The sequence below is a fragment of the Haliotis asinina genome, chromosome 3 (genome assembly GCF_037392515.1).
Source record: "Haliotis asinina isolate JCU_RB_2024 chromosome 3, JCU_Hal_asi_v2, whole genome shotgun sequence".
NCBI lineage: Eukaryota > Metazoa > Mollusca > Gastropoda > Lepetellida > Haliotidae > Haliotis > Haliotis asinina.
In genome coordinates, this window is record NC_090282.1 from 56,190,314 (window position 1) to 56,209,402 (window position 19,089).

Below are 19,089 nucleotides of genomic sequence, written 5' to 3' on the forward strand. Positions count from 1 at the left end.
TTCGAGCCCACACCCTTTTTTTCTTTTTTTTTTCTGTGGGTGTTTGTTCGAATCCCGGATGGGACTCAACAAAAAAAAGTAATAGAATTTGTACTTTACTGAGAACGTGAAATCCCAAATGTGACATATGTTGCATTTGACCACTTTCTAAATGGCATCGTGTAATCAATGACTGGATACATTCTGCATGTGGCATACAGGCAACACAGAGACGGTCCTGTCACAGGGAGAGTTAGAACTAGACCCGTATCTCCCCCAATTCCGGTAAGATGTAACGCATCAACGAAATTTGAGTGGCTGATTTATATCATCCAAGCTAGTAACAAAATGTAATAACATGCTTTTCGTTCGTTTCCTCAAAAGGACTGATGCAAGTGCATTACATTCACATGTAGGTGAAATTATATTACATTTATATGTAGGTGAAAGTGCATTACATTCACATGTAGGTGAAATTATATTACATTTATATGTAGGTGAAAGTGCATTACATTCACATGTAGGTGAAATTATATTACATTTATATGTAGGTGAAAGTGCATTACATTCACATGTAGGTGAAATTATATTACATTTATATGTAGGTGAAAGTGCATTACATTCAGATGTGATGGAAACATACCATGATTTGATGTTGCAATGACTGGGCAGTATTCGCATCCTACCAAGTGCGAGTCTTTGACTCCTGTTTTTATCACAGAGGTCTAGGGTTGACGTCAGGCATGATATGGCAAGTACTATATAACATCGAATGAGGAAAATGGCATTGGTCAAAACAACTAAATACCCCACTGTATCTGAAAGAGGAAGTAAGAGATGTTTATGCATTATACTTAATGCATTGGTGCTGGAGTGTAACTTTTTCCTCCAAATAGTTAAAAAAACATTTTAGATTTACATGCCGGTTTTACATTTATATTTGTCATATTCTAGTTGTTTTACTCACCTTTTTTGACATGTTCGTGTAATTATCTTCTATTCATGTTTTATGACTGTATGACTTGTTGTAGTCCCGATATGGCTGAAACACTGCAGATGTGACTTAAATCGCAACTCACTCAGTCACATTTTCCTGTCAGTCGCATGGAACTGAAACAAGATTTATACGTTAGGTTTCTAATTACTGCTCGACTCTCATATATGTAACCAAACAATGCAATGATCAACCACATGAGCGTCGATCTGCACAATTGGGGACCAATGACATGTGTCAACCAAGACAGCGAGCCTGACCACCCGATCCCGTAAGTAGACTCTTGCTACAGGAATTTTCACTCTATGGCGAGCATGAGTTGTTGAAGGTCTATCGCAGCCCCCCGCACTATGCAAAAACAAAATAATAGAGAATAGAGAATTGGGTTAAAGAAGGCCAGGTGTGGAAGGCAAAGGTGGACGTAGGGCTAAGCGACAGCGATTTATGACCTGCTCTCCGTTGGACCCTGAACAGATGCGACAGGTAGCGGGGATGTTAGCCATGCCCTTTTGACCATCCGAAGGCTGGAAGTAGTTTGTATTGGTAAACAGACAGCTAAGCAGCAGCAGTGAGGAGAAAACTGAGCGGGAGATTGGTCCCGAGCCTTGACACCCAGCAATGGAAGTGCCGCGCCATCCACACCGAAATAAGCAGAAAGTGTCATGTCACGTCATGTTTTGATAGAAATGGTAAATATAAAATGATCGAGGGAAAAATAAAAGAGGGATCGATTATACCATGTTTGAAAGTACGAGCAGAATGAAATTAAGATGAAACTATCTTGTGGCGAATGTCATTACAGAAGACCTGCAATCCCAGGGGAGTTATGTGCACCCCATCACTAATGTAATGTCCTGCAGCTGGGTAGATGAGGCCATGGCGTATGACCTCACCTTTGATAGTCGTCATAACCTTGGCAACAGGCATATTTAGTGTCTTACGAGCAAGCTGCACACTCTTTATATTTCTAGCATATCGCCAGTAACACCGCGGCAACATATTGGACGACAGTAGCCTGGTATGGGGAAGTCGCAACCGTTGCTCGTTTATCAGCTCAGATAGCAGTGACTGGACATAAAGGAGAATGTTGAATAGCTTTGATGTTTATAGAAGTACGCTTACCCGTTTGATCAGTCTTAGAGTATCGGAGCATGACATGCATCGTCTCCGCGTTACCTGTAATGTTAGCACCGTGAATACTGAGAGAAAGGGAGGTTGGTACCAACTCACTTATCCTGAAGAAACTGAAAAAAGCCAGAGTATACGCTGCTTTAAAAAGATTGTGTTCATAAACAGAAGCGAAAACAAGATGAAGGACGGTGGATATTGATGGTAATAGCTCTGCTGTGATCGGGCGGCGACTGTCTTTGGTGCCAGCTGTTTAAATGAATCCCAAGTGCGCCTCCGCACCAGGAAATGTTGTGATGCATCCTGCATGTCATGCCACTTGTACCAGGTTCCCAATGCAGTTATGCAGGCGTTGGCCGTCCTAGACAATTTAACCTGTAAAGACAATGCTGACAAGTAATACATAATGTGATCAAGAGGTGCCGGCCATGTAGGTGGGAGACAGTGTGACACTCTGAACACGTTGAAAGACTTCAACGCTATCTCATAGGTCCTCCAAGTGTTTCTCGACAGTGACAGGTCCAGTAAATGATCCGACTCCAGTCTCAGATGTCCCAGATGTCTAGTGGTAGTGGTGTTGGTGTTGAGTCCGCTTGGGGTGCTACTTGCCGGAAACGTTCCCACTGAAACCTCGAAATAGCATCAGCTATATTATTATCATGAGAAGAAATGTACCTAGCGCGGAAAAGAATATTATGATTGAAACATGAAGTTACCAGAAGACGCACAAGAGACATTACCTTGGGAGTCTTTGATGTTTGTCTGTTGATAATTGACACAACAGCTTGGTTGTCACACACAAACATTACTTTTCTGTTAAGAAACGTAGGTGCCAATAAACGAAGTGCTAGCTGTCTCGTGTAGCCAGCGCTCATCAAACGACGGTTATTTAAGATGGCTGAGGAACGTAAGGAAGGTATCTTCCCATTATGACTACTCCCATTATGACTACTAATTAAAATACACATATAATGGACCACCCCTGCACTTAATAATGTACTGTACCCGTATAGCTGATTATTCCCAGCTTGGAGATCACTCCTCTACAACCCAAACTAAGGTACTTTTGAAAATTTAAAATACAGATTGATTGTTTTGAAAGTACCCATGCTATGATAATCCGTCTACTCTGATCAAAGATATAGATACTCACGCTTCATCCATACTTTCATTTGTTTTGAAAACCGGACATATTTGGAGATGACTCCTGTACGACCCAAGCTAAGGTAATCCCTCTAATGTGATTAAAAAAACTAAAACGTTTTAACTACAATTTTTATCAACAAGTATATAAGACCCAGTTACACGTATTTTGATTTAGCTATCGCTGGTGTTCAGAGAGCAAAGTTCGTTATATCACAGAGAGGAACCCGACAAGTGTTGCATGTTGGATTTCGGTACAAGTTGAACAAGTCTGGAAATGTGTCTGACTACTGGAAATGTGTTGTTCCTAGGTGTAGAAGCAACTTGTCAACAACTGGAGAGTTCATCAGAGCAGTTGCTGGCGAGCACAATCACGGGCCCGACAATCCAGCCACAGTTAGATTCATGAGCACACTGCGAAAAAGAGCCAGAGATGAGTCAAAACCAATGCCCCAAATGTACAATGAAGAGCTCCGCCAATTGCCTGTTGATGCTGCTGCTGTTGCAGTGTAAAGTCAGCACTGTATAGACACAGAAGGAAGACAACTCCTGCATTGCCTGAACATCTTAGATATGTCAACCTTGACGGAAGATGGACTACTACATCTGATTGTCGTCGTTTTCTTGCTGTTGAAGACGGAGATGGTGACAAATTGCTGGTGTTTTCAACAGAAGAAGCACTCTCAACGTTACAGCAGGCTGGTGTCCTCTTTATGGATGGAACATTCTGTTCGTGTCCAAGACTTTGGCATCAGTTGTGCGTGATTCACTCTCTCACTGGCAATACTATGATTCCCTTAGCTTTCTGTCTCATGCCTGATCGTCAACGTGCTACCTACTGTAGACTTTTTCATGCGTTGAAAGATGCTGTTCAACAAACAACTACCAGACCTCTTCTACCTCTGACTATCCAGGTAGACTTTGAATACCCTGTTCATAAGGCTATCTCTGATGAATTCCCGAACACATCTGTTAGAGGGTGTTACTTTCATTACACGCAGTGCTTGTGGCGCAAAATTCAGGACCTAGGGCTTGTGACAATGTACATAGAGAATGATGAGTTATCTGAGCTGTTTAGATCTGCGGTAGCCCTTCCCTTTTTAACTACTGACCTTGTCCAAGACACCTGGCTTGAGGCCATGAACCAAGCAGCAGACATCCGGGGATGTGAAGCATTCAAGGACTACATTGTGAGTGTCTGGGTTGATGACGATGCACGTTTCCCCATTCCTGTGTGGAAACATTCCGAAACAGATGGTCCACTGACAAATAATCACCTCGAGGGTTTTCACCACTCTCAACCAGAGCATCAGACACAGTCACCCTAACATTTTTTAATTCATCGAGGCGATCAAGAGAATCGAGGCCACGAATAGAAGAAGAATTGCCCAGCTGGAGTATGGAGCACCTGCACCACCAAGGAAAAGAATGTACAGAGATTTAGATGCTCGCATCCGTCGCTTGCAGGATCAGCTCCAGAGACAACAGAAGTCGACCATTGAATTTGTTCGGGCCACAGGCTATGTTGCAAAACAGTTTTTGTAAATACAAATTGTAAACAGAAGAAGAAATGTTGACGCCAGAAGTTTCATTGAGATGTCAATTATTATTCTTAATTCACTTACTATAAGGTGTACCTTATGTATAGCTACATATCTATCTACATATGATTACCTGTGTAATTAGCTGAATAAATGTTTACGAACCCGGTACAGCTATAGTTGTTTATGGTGCTGTTGGAACGTATGTGTAAGAGTATGCTGATGAGAAACTTGGAGTAGTCACAATGGGAAGATATCGATGGAACAGTCTACCATTGATGGAGGGGAGAGAGCTAGCAATTATAATTAAAAAACACTGGACTGGAACAAGTTGTGTATTGGACGGGTAGTCAAACTGAGAGTAGTCATAATGGGAATGAAACGAAAGAAACTGACGAGATATCAATATTGTGATGACGTAACCAATTGTGTGATGGCGTAATGTAAGTGGATGAGATGACCGCACAGCTTAGGTGTTGGTAAACATGAGCACGTGTTCTGTTATGAGGAACTTGTGTTTGCCGTAAAGAACTGACTTATAATTGTGAGAGGAATGAGACTAATTCGATTATTGCAGAAAGTTAGGAAATGCATGGAGCGTACAATAACAACATTTAGCCAAATAGTGCTAAATGGAAATATTCTGTGCCCTGTGATAACGGTAAACATGACCATAAATATGTTCATAGATTCAATTTGATATAATTCTGTTACGGCTCCAAGGATATATGTATTCCACCACGGAAAGATGAATAAAACGATCGACAGTGAGCACAAAGGAGAAAATGTAACAAGAAAAAGCTTCTGTTGACCACCACAATCATGACACTCTGGTCTCAGAAGATGTACATTTCGGGAAAGTGGACGGGAACAGACTTGTGAAGCTTGGACAGTGCTGCACCATAGTGGACACCCATTTATTGGACATGGGTCTACAAGGTGAACCAAATGTACATTTTCTATTAATCACCTTTAAACATTGTAACCAATGTCATCTTCTGCAAATTTTGTGTTTACAACTTTTCTCATTTATCTTCTAAGAAATAGGCAAGCATTACAGGTGATCTTTTATTATTTTAAATTATAATTAATTTATTATGATTTATGAGAGATGTATGTAAAATTTGCGTTTATTCCTCCCTCACGACAGAGAGCAAAGACATCGTCCGGAATGATCTTAATCTTACAGCAACACTAAAATGTATTGAGCTACTGTTTAATACAGCTTTTCCCCGCCCTTCGTTACAACATTATCAATGCGTGCAGGTCTTCATGGGGCCAATTTTAACCACTGTAGAAAGTTTGTTGCTAATGTGTATAAGGAATACAGGGCAATAATAGTTGCCGTCACTCCACAATTCACTGTTTTTGAGGTGGTTTATCAGGATGAATGTTCACAGCAAAGCATGTCAGACGGAAGGACTAGTCTAGAGAAAATGTTCAAAGACTTGGTATTTGACTGTACAAAAAAAATGTACTAGAAGTGTCACTGGTTACCTTTGAAACTGCTGATGTGGATCAAACGAGAGACAACATGGACAAATTAACTCGAAGGGACCTTGAAAGCATCGCTCAATTGCTCAGGAACAAAACCGACAGAAGTTTATCAGTATGAAGTGTCTTGTGCTGTTGCTTACAATACTAATACTGGCAATAGCACGCTACTCACGATACTTTAAAGCACTTCTGAATCCTTCATATTAGAATAATTTTGCCATAGTAATGAAACAGGCTTTGTGTAGGGACCTGTTTATGCCTAGAACTATTACGGGGAATTAACGCTGGGATCTCCACGCCTTCAAACACAAACAGAGAGGGATCTCAGGCAAAACAGGAATGATTCTAGTGCGCGGCCATCCTGTACATATACCCGAGTACTCCTCTCCGAATTCGAAAGCAAGTCCGTACACGCGAGTTTAATTCTCCCAGCGTTGACAAAGTCCTGTGTTCCGATTAAGATGCAAAGTGACCTAACATTGAATTGCACGTAGCATCGCTTGACCAGTTACGACAGATCGTATGCTGAGGCAATAAGTGATGATATGCCATCTACCAAGCACAAGTAGAGTTAGTTAGAGTAGAATAAAGTCAAATATACATTGTAGAATAGTTTTCGAATTTTAGTAAAACATGACAATTTTGACCCTGTTATAGTAATAATGAGGAAGTCAGGGGTTGTTTCGCGTTTGTTGAGGAACAGTTATTACATTGTTAAATAGGATCATCACCCTTTGATCACCTTTTGATCACCTTTTGATCACCCCTTTGTATGGGGATTATTGTTGAGATCTGTCTTAGATCTAGACAGAAATGAATATAAATTTCAAGAGTTAAAAGTCCACTTGCATGATAAGTGGTCGACACTGTAAAATCAAAGAAATACTGACATGTTTGTAAAGGATTAATAATGTCTGTGGTGTGACGTTCAGACTCATACCATCCAAATGAGCATGTATATATCTTACATGAAAAATAAATTTTTAAAAATGGCGTAAAGTAAACAATTGTGTATTCTGTGTTAATATTGACCTTGTTTCATGTGTATAGTAATTATCTACGTCATGTTGAATCCGCAGATCAGAGTGAACTTAATGCTGACAGACACTGCGGAAAATTTGAAGATAAAGAGCTTAACACCACACCAGACCGAGGTTAGCGTTTCGATTCACAAACGAAACATGTTCCACTTGCAGTTTCTGACACAAGTCCATCTTCACTCAAGGTTATGCAGCAGGCAGGTAACGCCCTCTGCAGTGTACAAATGACCAAGTGGTATAAGACGCTTTTCAGTCTCGCAGATCGAGTTTATAATTCTCAGCTATAATTCAGGATGTGTACCGTTCAGTACCCGTGGATTCACAACACTTCTTTCGATAATCCTTCCACCTTATGAGGCCCCAATGGGGCTGGAACCAAATTCATCAACATACAAATGTAGAGTACATATTGCTTCATCCACGTTTGTTTTGTGTTCGTACACATCTCACATATCTCACATTAAAACAAAGGCTGCCACACATCATCTATTAGTGTTAGTACTAGAGTATATGTATTGGTATTATATACTCATGAGTAGGAGCAGTAGTCTTAGTAGCAGTGGTATAACATGTCAATCACATGTTTGGCTGTATATCTCTCTTGATACCAAGACGTATGTCCAATGCCCATGTTATCTGGCAGTGGCAGGATTGGTTGGGTCAATGGAGAATGTACCCCGACTCTACAGACTAAAATACCTCAAGCATTCGACAAACGGAAAGGTGGCTCTTGCTTTGCATCAACAGCTGGCCTTAAGTAAGCGGGGATTAAGGAGAAAATAAGTTATGCCGGTCCGTGTATGGTAACTGTGATATTTTATATGCTGCATTAACTTAACAGACGGTCACCATACAGTTTTTAAGTGGGATTCAAGCATTTTTAGCAAAATTATACTGGACGTATTGATTTCAGTAATGCATGCACACAACCTCACATACCTTTTTAAAAAATATTTCAGCTATAAAATATCGTTCACTAACATGAATGAGAGATCTATGGATGGTGATATACGATACAACGCACAACGTATATGCAAGATTAATTCTCTTTCAATTAGTGTAAACAGGACAAACTTAACCAATGGTTAAGATGGTCTGAAGAAACACTGATACTGATCTCTACACTATACAATGATTATGGTCTCAGTATACACCGGTTGTCGTCTGTATATCATAAAATGGTGATGGTCTTTGCATTAGTCATTGGTGATGACCTGAGTATACACTGGTTGTGCCCTGTGTATTATATAATGGTGATGGTTTGAGTATTCACTGATAGTGATGTGAGTATTATACAAAGGTGATGATCTGGTGATGATCTGAGTATACACTGATGGTGCTCTGTGTATCATGCAATGGCGATGATCTGAGTATACACTGATGGTGTTCTGTGTATTATACAGTGATGGTTGTCTGAGTATCCACTGATGGTGTTCTGTGTGTTATATAATAGTGACGGTTTGAGTATACACTGCTGGTTCCTTGTGTATTATATAATGGTGATGCGAGAATTATAGAATGGTGATGGTCTGAGTATACACTTGTTGGGTTCGTTGAAATATATAGTAGTTTCAGTATACACTGTTATTGCTGTGTGTATTATACAATGGTAATGGTATGTGTATTAAACGATTGCGGTGGTCTGATTTTATACTGGTGGTGTTCTGTGTATTATACAACAGTGACATTGTTGGGATATACAAAAGCGTTGTTAAATTGCTGCTGAACGTGTGACAAACACTTGGAACGTAGTGTGTAATGCAATGATGATACAAAATTAGATCAAATTAGAACAACAAATGTGTGACGAGAAAGGACTGATTCATGGCTCTCTTCTCTCCCGGTCCTCTATACATGGTTCTTTTCCGACATGTCACGTGCACGCCTCGGGGAGAGCTCTAGGTTCGCTTCACTCATGACCAGTGCCAACAATCAGGGTAACCAAGTTCAGGCGACCATTTGCTATTACAGGTGCCAGTTCGGGAACAAGTCATTCGAAAACGCCGGACTATATTAGTGGAACAGCCTACCATCTGACTTCCGATCACAGACGCAGTTGTATACATTTAAGTCAACACTAAACACGCTCTGTTACAGACTCTCATACTGTAACTAACCAGTGACGCAGAGAGGCCTTGCTTGGGAAGCCCTCTTTACTGTGGGAGTTAACAAGTAAGGCGCTGCAATTCTAATTCTTTTAGATTTGTTGGCAGCGTTCGACACAGTGGACCATGACATTCTCATCAGCACCCTGAAGGAAAGATAAGGCATCAGTGGCACAGTGCCTCAGTGGATTCGTTCATACCTTTCAGAGAGTTTCGTACTAACGTGTTGTAATGGGCGACCAGATAGTCCCACAGGGATCTGTCATAGGCCCTTGTTATTCACGATATACACCTGTCCCTTCGGAGATATAGGGCGACGTTACATCCTTTCCCTCTACCTTTCTGCCAATGACACAAAGTCAATCTTCTTGTTTGCAAGTGTCTCAATAATTCAGCCCCAGAGTATCTATCTGACCTAATCACTAGATATCTGCCCCAACGAAGTCTCCGATCTAAAAACCTAGGTCTTCTTATTGTCCCACGCTTCAAGTTCAGCACCAGGTTTGGTGATCGATCATTTCAGGTGGCAGGACCCACTCTCTGGAATCAACTCGCACTCCCACTCGCACTAAGACTTTGGTGAGTTTACTATATATTTTGTGACACATTGTCTTAGATTTTGTCTTATTTGTATTGTATTCGAAATCAGAATTGTGAAATTTACCTGTGACTTTGTATAACGTGCTCTCTTTGCTTAATAATACAATATTTGAATGTTTTACACTTGTCTTTGGTCTGAAAAATGTACATCCCTGAAAACAGCACTGGCATTAGGTTTTACAGTTCAACGATGTCATAGCATTGCGATGTCATCAAGACACCCTTGGCGAGCCACCTCCTCGTGGTGGGTGCTGGGTAACGCTAAGTGCTCTCCAACCTGCCGTGTGGACCCGGGGCCATATTTGGTCCACCAGCCCGTTTGCCGTGGGTGGCGGCCCTGTGTCGGCGGAGGAAGGGATCCTGGTGGTTGAGGGCCATAGGGGCCCGCGACCATGTTCCTGTTGCTCAATACACCACTCTGGCCCTGACTTTGCATAAACGGTTAGTCGAATGGGCCCGGTTCGACCAATCGGCTGGTCACGCCAAGCCCTGTGCATGGTACTTATTTTTGCACACTTTTGATTTTTCAAAAAATTATTGTGTGGTCTTGGCTATTTCACATTTGCTAAAAGCACAAGTTATTGTCTTCACCATTTGCCCCGAGTCTTATGCCAGGAGGCGGTGGCTCTTAGATCTGGTGGGATCTATCCTTTTTCGGTATTTTCCTGCTTGAGTATACTCTGCTAGTATTCTTGTGCCGTCTGATGGAGATCCACAGACATAAGGCATCGTCCTTGTTGACACTCCATGGTGGGTGGGGAGCTAAGAGAGCGAATCCAATTTAATACAATCATGGCACCCCCACTTAAAAAACTTTCGCATGACACTCAACTCTCAGCAATAGCAAATTCATCGTCCGTGATACAGGACGTTGCCTATCTTACATGACTGAAACATTGTTTCCGAGTTACAATCCAAGGAGTCACTGCTGTGAAATCATTTACATTCAAAAGAGAAAATGAAATTGTAAAAAGTAATACATACTTATTTACTATCTGTCTTCAATCACGTTCGAACTCACTCAAAGCTGGTAATTGTCAACTACGGGTAGATGCCTACATTCCAAATCCCCTGAGATGTTACAGTTGGCAAAAGTATGGCCATGGTTCCAAATCTTGCCATAATCCATCTGCCTGCCACCGATGTGGAGGCAAATGTGAAGACAGTACATTGTGCAATAACCTATGTGCTTGCGTCAAATGTTTTGGGAAGTCATCCCTCGTCTTCCAGAGTATGCCCGACATGGAAACTCTAATAAAAAAAAATCAAACATGAACGAAATATCACCTTTTCTGAGGCTACGAAATACGTCATGGCTCAGGAATCTACCGGCCTATCTCATGATGCCGCAACTGCTTCTCCTGTTGCTTCCGCTACAACAAGGGGTAAGGGGTCGATCTCCTGTTCATCCCCCGTAGGTATTGTTTCTTCACCTCTGATACAGTGGAACTGTAGAGGATTCAGGACAAATCTAAACGATTTTGGAAGATTTTATAGCCAATAATGACTTGTGTATATACAATGATGATTCAAGCACTTATCTGCACTCTGGATCTGTCTCTTGCAGACTCTTCTCTACTAAATGAATTTGAGTGGCCAGTCCACAATGACCTCTGTGGAAGTGACCACTTTCCAACTATCTTATCAGCAATTAATTCATCTGATTCTCCATGTTATACACGATTGAATTTTTCCAAGGCAGACTGGTCGTTATTTAAAACGTTATGCACATCTAAACTACGGCCGCTGTGTTTCTGTGATGTAACCGATCCTATTCGGGTATTTTCTGACACTTTAAATGAAATAGTTGATGAGTGTATACCAAGCCTCTACTGCTCAACATCTGTTAACTATCTTATCATCAAATACTCCATCTGACTCTCCATCATGTACGAGATGGACTTTGCCAAGGCAGACTGGTCCTTATTTCAATCTTTATGTGCATCTAAATTAAGATCCGAATGTTTCAGTGATGTAACTGATCCTATTCATGACGTTTTAAATGAAATTGCTGATGAGTGTATACCAAGGTCCTCTACTGCTCCATATGTACGGAAACCATGGTTTTAATACTGATTGTAGGCAAGCCAGAAAAGCGAGGAAAAAGGCAGTATTTCCGCCATCATCCAACTGTCCACAACTTGAATAGGTTTGATATCCCCAAAGCGAAAGTCCGTCGTACCTTCAAACAAAAAAAACGGTAATCTTGGAGGAACTACGTTTCCAGGATTAATTCCCGCACGCCGATGTCCTAGGTATGGAACATGGTTCAAAGAATTAAAGGTAAAGTTTCAAAATCTTCAGTTCACCATCTGAAAGATGGTTATAATTTAATTACTGACAAGTCTCATATTGCAAATAAAATTGGCGAAACACAAATTATGTCCCTGAGTTTCGGAAATATCAGAAACTACAGGAAAAGAAAAAAGTTAATTTTGAATCAAATAACGGTGAAGATTATGATGAAGTTTTCTCATTACATGAGTTATATACAGCTCTTGACCAAGCTCATGGCACTGCTGCAGGTGATGACAATATTCATTATCAGCTACTGAAACATTTGCCTGAACCATGTCTTGTCACACTTTAAGATATATTCGACAAAATATGGACGTCTGGAAAATTTTCTCCGTGGCGTAATGCCATTGTAGTCCCAATACCAAAACCTGGCCGGGATCATACAGATCCGTCGAATTACAGACCGATATCTCTCATTAGCTGTGTCTGTAACAATATGGAACCTATGGTAAATAATAGATTAGTTTGGTATCTTGAAACCAATAATCTTATCACAAATATTCAATGTAGTTTCAGGAAAAATCGCAGTACCATTGATCATTTGGTACGTTTAGAATGCTTCGTTAAAAATGCAATAGTAAATACTCAACATGCTGTATCAATTTTTTTTTACCTTAAGAAAGCTTATGATACGACCTAAAAGCATGGTATTTTGAAGGATTTACATGACTTTGGATTGAGAGGCCGTTTGCCTATTTTTATATCAGAGTTTTTAAAAGACAGGCAATTTCAAGTCCGAGTGGGTTCTACCCTGTCTTATCATTACAATCAGGATCAGGGTGTCCCTCAAGGTAGTATTTTGTCTGTCACTTTGTTTAATGTTAACATCAACAGTTTATCCAAGGTTTTAAATGATTCAATTGATGGATCACTTTTTGTGGATGATTTTAATATTTCGTGTCGTGGTAAAAATATGCACACAATTGAATGACAACTGCAGTTATGTTATAAACAAAATAAATAGATGGTGTCTTGAAAATGGCTTCAAATTTTCTAAATCCAAAACTAATTGCATACATTTTTGTAGAAAATATAAGCCGCATAAGAACTCTGAACTATCTTTAAATGGCACTCCCATCAAAGTTGTAAAGGAGGCCAAGTTCTTGGGTTGAATTTTCGGTTCTCATTTAACCTTCTTACCACACATTAAATCCCTTAAAACTAAATGTCTGAAGGCACTAGATTTGTTAAAGGTTGTTTCAAATTCAAAGTGGGGAGGGAATCAAGCTACCCTCCTTCACTTATACAGATCATTGGTAAGATCTAAACTTCATTATGGCTCCATTGTATATGGTGGAGCCTGTAAAAGCAACCTTAAACTATTAGATTCTGTCCATCACCAAGGTCTAAGACTTTGTCTTGGATCTTTTAGAACCTCACCTGTTGCCAGTCTCTATGTTGAGGCTGATGAACCATCTCTCATACAACGCCGTATAAAATTGTCCTTACAATACATTGCTAAACTATATTCTAATAAATCTAACCCTGCCTATAACTGTGTGTTCTATCCACTTAATGAGAATTTGTACGACAAGAAGTCTTCTCTTGTTCCACGTCTAGAAAATAGAATTAAACCCTTACTTTCTTTGGCCGGCATTGAGTTGGAAAATATAGCTCCATCCCGTCTTCTTTCTTCTCCTCCTTGGCAGTTGGTTAGGCCACAAGTGGACCTAACATTAACTTCTTTTAAACAATCAGAAACTAATGAATTACAATGTAAACAAGAATATAATCAATTAAAAACTAAATATAGCAATTACAAACCCTTATTTACAGATGGTTCCAAGGACGGTGGTGCACTAGCTTGTGCCACTGTCACTGGATCCAGAACAATATCTTCTAGAATACCAGATACCAGCGCTATGTTTACTGCAGAAGCAAACGCCATATTAACAGCTCTTAAATATATTCAAAGACACCCTTAACATAAACGGTATATAATCTATTCCGACTCTCTTTCTTGTCTTCAGGCGATTAAAAATATTTCTTGTAAACATCCACTTTTAATTCAAATTATTGAATTGAGTAATAATCGTGCTACTGGCCAATACAACATCTTCTTCTGTTGGTTACCAAGCTACGTACGCATTTCTGGTAACGCAATGGCCGATCGTACTGCTAAGGCAGCACTCAACAAATCTGTGACACCACTTCCATACACTGGTTATAAAGCTACTATTAGATCTTATATCCGTGATCTGATGCAGAAGAAGTGGGACACCCAAGTAGGTATCAATAAACTACATGAAATAAAACCCTACATTGGTTATACCTACTTGGACTGTCAGTCCAGATTTGAAGAGGTTATTTTACGACGATGTCGTATTGGCCATACTAGATATACTCATGCATACCTTTTAAAAGGTGAGGATCCTCCATTTTGTATCCCTTGTGATGAGAGAGTTACGGTCAAGCATATTCTACTTGACTGTGTTGAATTCTCCATCACAAGGGATAAGTATTTTACAGTTAAAACAATGAAGGATGTTTTTACAAGCGTTAGTTCTCATTTAAGTATTGGTTTTTTAAAAGAAACTGATTTTTTGGTTGAATTTTGGTTGAGCAATTTGTTTCTGTAGAAAGATGTATTTTAATAATTGGTAGTTAAGATTCGTAACTAGAATTGTTAGTGGCTGTACCCTCAAAGAGGCTTGAAGTATTGTAAAATTATTGTCCTCCTGAGAGGGTACGTAAGTCCACAAACATTCATAGTCAATTCAAGTCTACCAGGTTTTTAATCGTAGTATTCCTGTTGTTTTAATTTTGGCTAGCGTTTTGTACACTCGCCAGAAGCTGAAGGGATGGTGTAAATCCAACTAGGGTCCATGCAGGTAGTAAAGGTACTGTAAGTCCCCAATATCCCTAGTATGGTGATCTACCTTCTGTTGTTGGCGATCTATAGCCTGTTTTTATATTGTATTGCCCTCTATAGATAAATTGTTTTAGGCATAGTTACTAGTTTTATATTCTACTCTGTGATATTCTAGTTGTTTTACTGTCCTTTGTTGACAGGTCTTATAACAGACTTATATTTCATTTCAGCATGAAATGTTCTCGTCACGATATGGCTGAGATATTGCCGATGTGACGTTAAATATTAACTCACTCACTCACACGCTCGTCCCCTCCTTGGCAGGTGGTTAGGCCACTAGCCACATTAACTTCATTTAAAAAGTCAGAAACTAATGAATTAGAATATGAACAAAAATACGATCAATTAATAACTAAATATAGCAATTATAAACCCTTATTTCCAGATGGGTCCAAGGACGGTGACGCAGTGGCTTGTGCCACTGCCATTGGATCCAGAACAATATCTACTAGAATACCAGATCACAGCTCTGTTTTACTGCAGAAGCAAACGCCATATTAAAGGCTCTTAGATATATTCAGAGACACCCTAAGTATAAACAATATAGCATATTTTCAGATTCTCTTTCTTGCCTTAAGGCTATGAAAAATATTTCTTGCGAACATCCACTTTTAATTGAAATCATTGAGATGTATAATGATCTTGTTTCTGGCCAGTACGACATCGTCTTTTGTTGGTTAACAAGCCACGTAGGCATTTCTGGTAACACAATGGCCGATCTTGCTGGCAAGGCAGCACTCAACCAAGCTGTGGTTCTGTGGGTTACACAGTCATGTAGGAATCTCTGGTACCACACTGGCAGACCTTGCTGCTAAAACAGCAGTCAACAAATCTGTGACACCACTTCGTACACTGATTATAAAGCCATCATCAGATCTCATATCCGTGATCTGATGCAGAAAAAGTGGGACACCCAAGTGGGTGGGTGGGTGGGTGGGTGAGTGAGTGAGTGAGTTAATGCTTAACGTAAGATCGGCAATATCTCAGTCATATCGTGACGAGAACATTCAACAATGAAAAAGATCATATGTACATTAAAAAAAAACTGTCAGCGAAGTACAGTAAAACAACTAGAATATCACAAATGGGATTAAAACTAGCGTGGAAAGTTAAAACTAATAGTGAGTGAGTGAGTTTAGTTTTACGTCGCACTTAGCAATATTCCAGCTATATGGCGACGGTCTGTAAATAATCGAGTCTGGACCAGACAATCCAGTGATCAACAACATGAGCATCGATCTGCGCAATGGGGAACCGATGACATGTGTCAACCAAGTCAGCTAGTCTGACCACCTTACGACAAGCATAGTCACCTTTTATGGCAAGCATGGGTTGCTGAAGGCCTATTCTACCCCGGGACCTTCACGGGTGTTAAAACTAATAGCACTATTCGGACAACACAATATAAAAACAGGCAATAGATTGCCAGCAACTGAAGGTGGATCACCATACTATGGATCATGGGGACTTACAGTACCTTTGCTATCTGCATAGACCCTAGTTGGATTTACATCATCCCTTCAGCTGTTAGCAATTTAGATATATCTAACCAAACATTGAAAATACAAATATGCTACGATTACGCACAGTGGAAAGTTTACATTTACTATGAATGTTTGTGGACTTACGTGCCCTCTCAGGAGGAAAATAATTTTACAATACTTCAACCCCTTTTGAGGGTACATCCACTAACAATTCTAGTTTCGAATCTAAACTACCAATCATTAAAATACATCTATTTACAGAACATATTATTCAAAAGTCAACCATAAAACCAATTTCTTTTAAAAAACCAATAATTAAATGAGAATTAACATTTGTAAAAAGATCCTTAACAGTTTTGACATTGAAATATTTATCAAGCAGAATATGTTTGACTGTGACTCTCTCATCACAAGGGATACAAAATGGAGGATCCTCACCTTTTAAAAGGTATGAATGAGTATATCTAGTATGGCCAATACGACAAAATAACCTCTTCAAATCTGGACTGACAGCCCAAGTAGGTGTAACCAATATACGGTTTTATTTCATGTAGTTTATTTACTCCTATTTGGGTGTCCCACTTCTTCTGCATCAGATCACGGATGTAGGTTCTAATGCTCGCTTTGTAATCAGAGTATAGAATAAGAAGTGGTGTCACAGATTTGTTGAGTGCTGCCTTGCCAGCAAGATCGGCAATTGCGTTACCAGTAATGCCTACGTGGCTTGGTAACCAACAAAAGACGATCTGTCGTATTGGCCAGTAGCAAGATTATTATACAATTCAATAATTTGAATTAAAAGTGGATGTTTACAAGAAATATTGTTAATAGTTTAAAGGCAAGCAAGTGAGTTGGAATAGATTATATACTATTTATGTTTAGGGTGTCTTATATATATTTAAGAGCTGTTAGTATGACGTTAGCTTCAGCTGTAAAAAGAGAACTGTTGTTAGGAATTCTAGAAGATATCGTTCTAGTTCCAATGAGAGTGGCACAGACTTCTGCGCCACCGCCATTGGAACCATCTGTAAATAAGGATTTATAACTGCAATATTTAAGTTTTAGTTGCTGAAATTCTTGTTTGTATTGTAATTCATTTGGTTCTGATTTTATATTGTTGTGGCCTGACCAACTGCCAAGGTGTAGAAGAAAGAAGACGGGATGGAGCTATATTTTCCAACTCAATGCCGGCCAAAGAAAGAAAGGGTTTAATTCTATGTCCTAGAGGCGGGACAAGCGAGGATTTCTTTGTTGTATAAATCCCCATAAAGGGGATTGAAAACACAGTTATAGGCAGGGTTAGATTCATTAGAATATAATTTAGTAATGTATTGTAAGGACAATTTTATACGGCTTTGTATAAGAGATGGTTCATCAGCCTCAACATAGAGACTGTCAACAGTTGAAGTTCTAAAAGATCCAAGACAATGTCTTAGACCTTGGTGATGGACAGAATCAAGACGTCTAAGGTTGCTCTTACAGGCTCCACCATATACGATGGAACCATAATCGAGTTTTGAACGGACCAGTGATCTATATAAATGTAAGAGGGTAGTTTGATCGCCTCCCCACTTTGAGTTGGAAACAACTTTCAACAAATCTAGTGCCTTCAGACATTTAGTTTTAAGGGATTTAATGTGTGGTAAGAAGGTTAAATTGTAATCGAAAATTCAACCCAAGAACTTGGCCTCCTTTACAACTTTCAAGGGAGTGCCATTTAAAGACAGTTCAGGGTCCTTATGCGGCTTATATTTTCTACAAAAATGTATGCAATTTGTTTTAGATTTAGAAAATTTAAAGGCGTTTTCAAGACACCATCTATTTATTTTATTTAAACACAACTGTAGTTGCCGTTCAATAGTACGCATATTTTTAGCACGACAAGAAAAGAGGCAAACTGCCTCTCAACCCAAAGTCATGTAAATCCTTCAAAATATCCTGCTTCCAGGTCGTGTCATAAGCTTTCTCGTGATCAAATAAAATTGATACAGCATGTTGTTTATGAAGGATTCTAAACGTACTAAATGATACTACCAATGGTACTACGATTTTTCCTGAAACCACACTGAATATTTGTGATCAGGTTATTGATCAGGTTCCATGGTTTTACAGACACAGCTGATTGGAGATATCGGTCTGTAATTCGACGGATCTGTATGATCCCGGCCAGGTTTTGGTTTTGGGACTACAATGGCATTACGTCATGAAGGGGGAAATTCCCCAGACGTCCATATGTGGTCAAATATATCTAAAAGTGGCATTAGACATGGTTCAGGTAAGTGTTGTTATTTGACATGGTTCAGGTAAGTGTTTCAGTAGCTGAAAATTTATATTATCATCGCCAATTGCAGTGCCATGAACTTGCTCAAGAGCAGAATGTAGCTCATGTAATGAAAACACTTCATTGT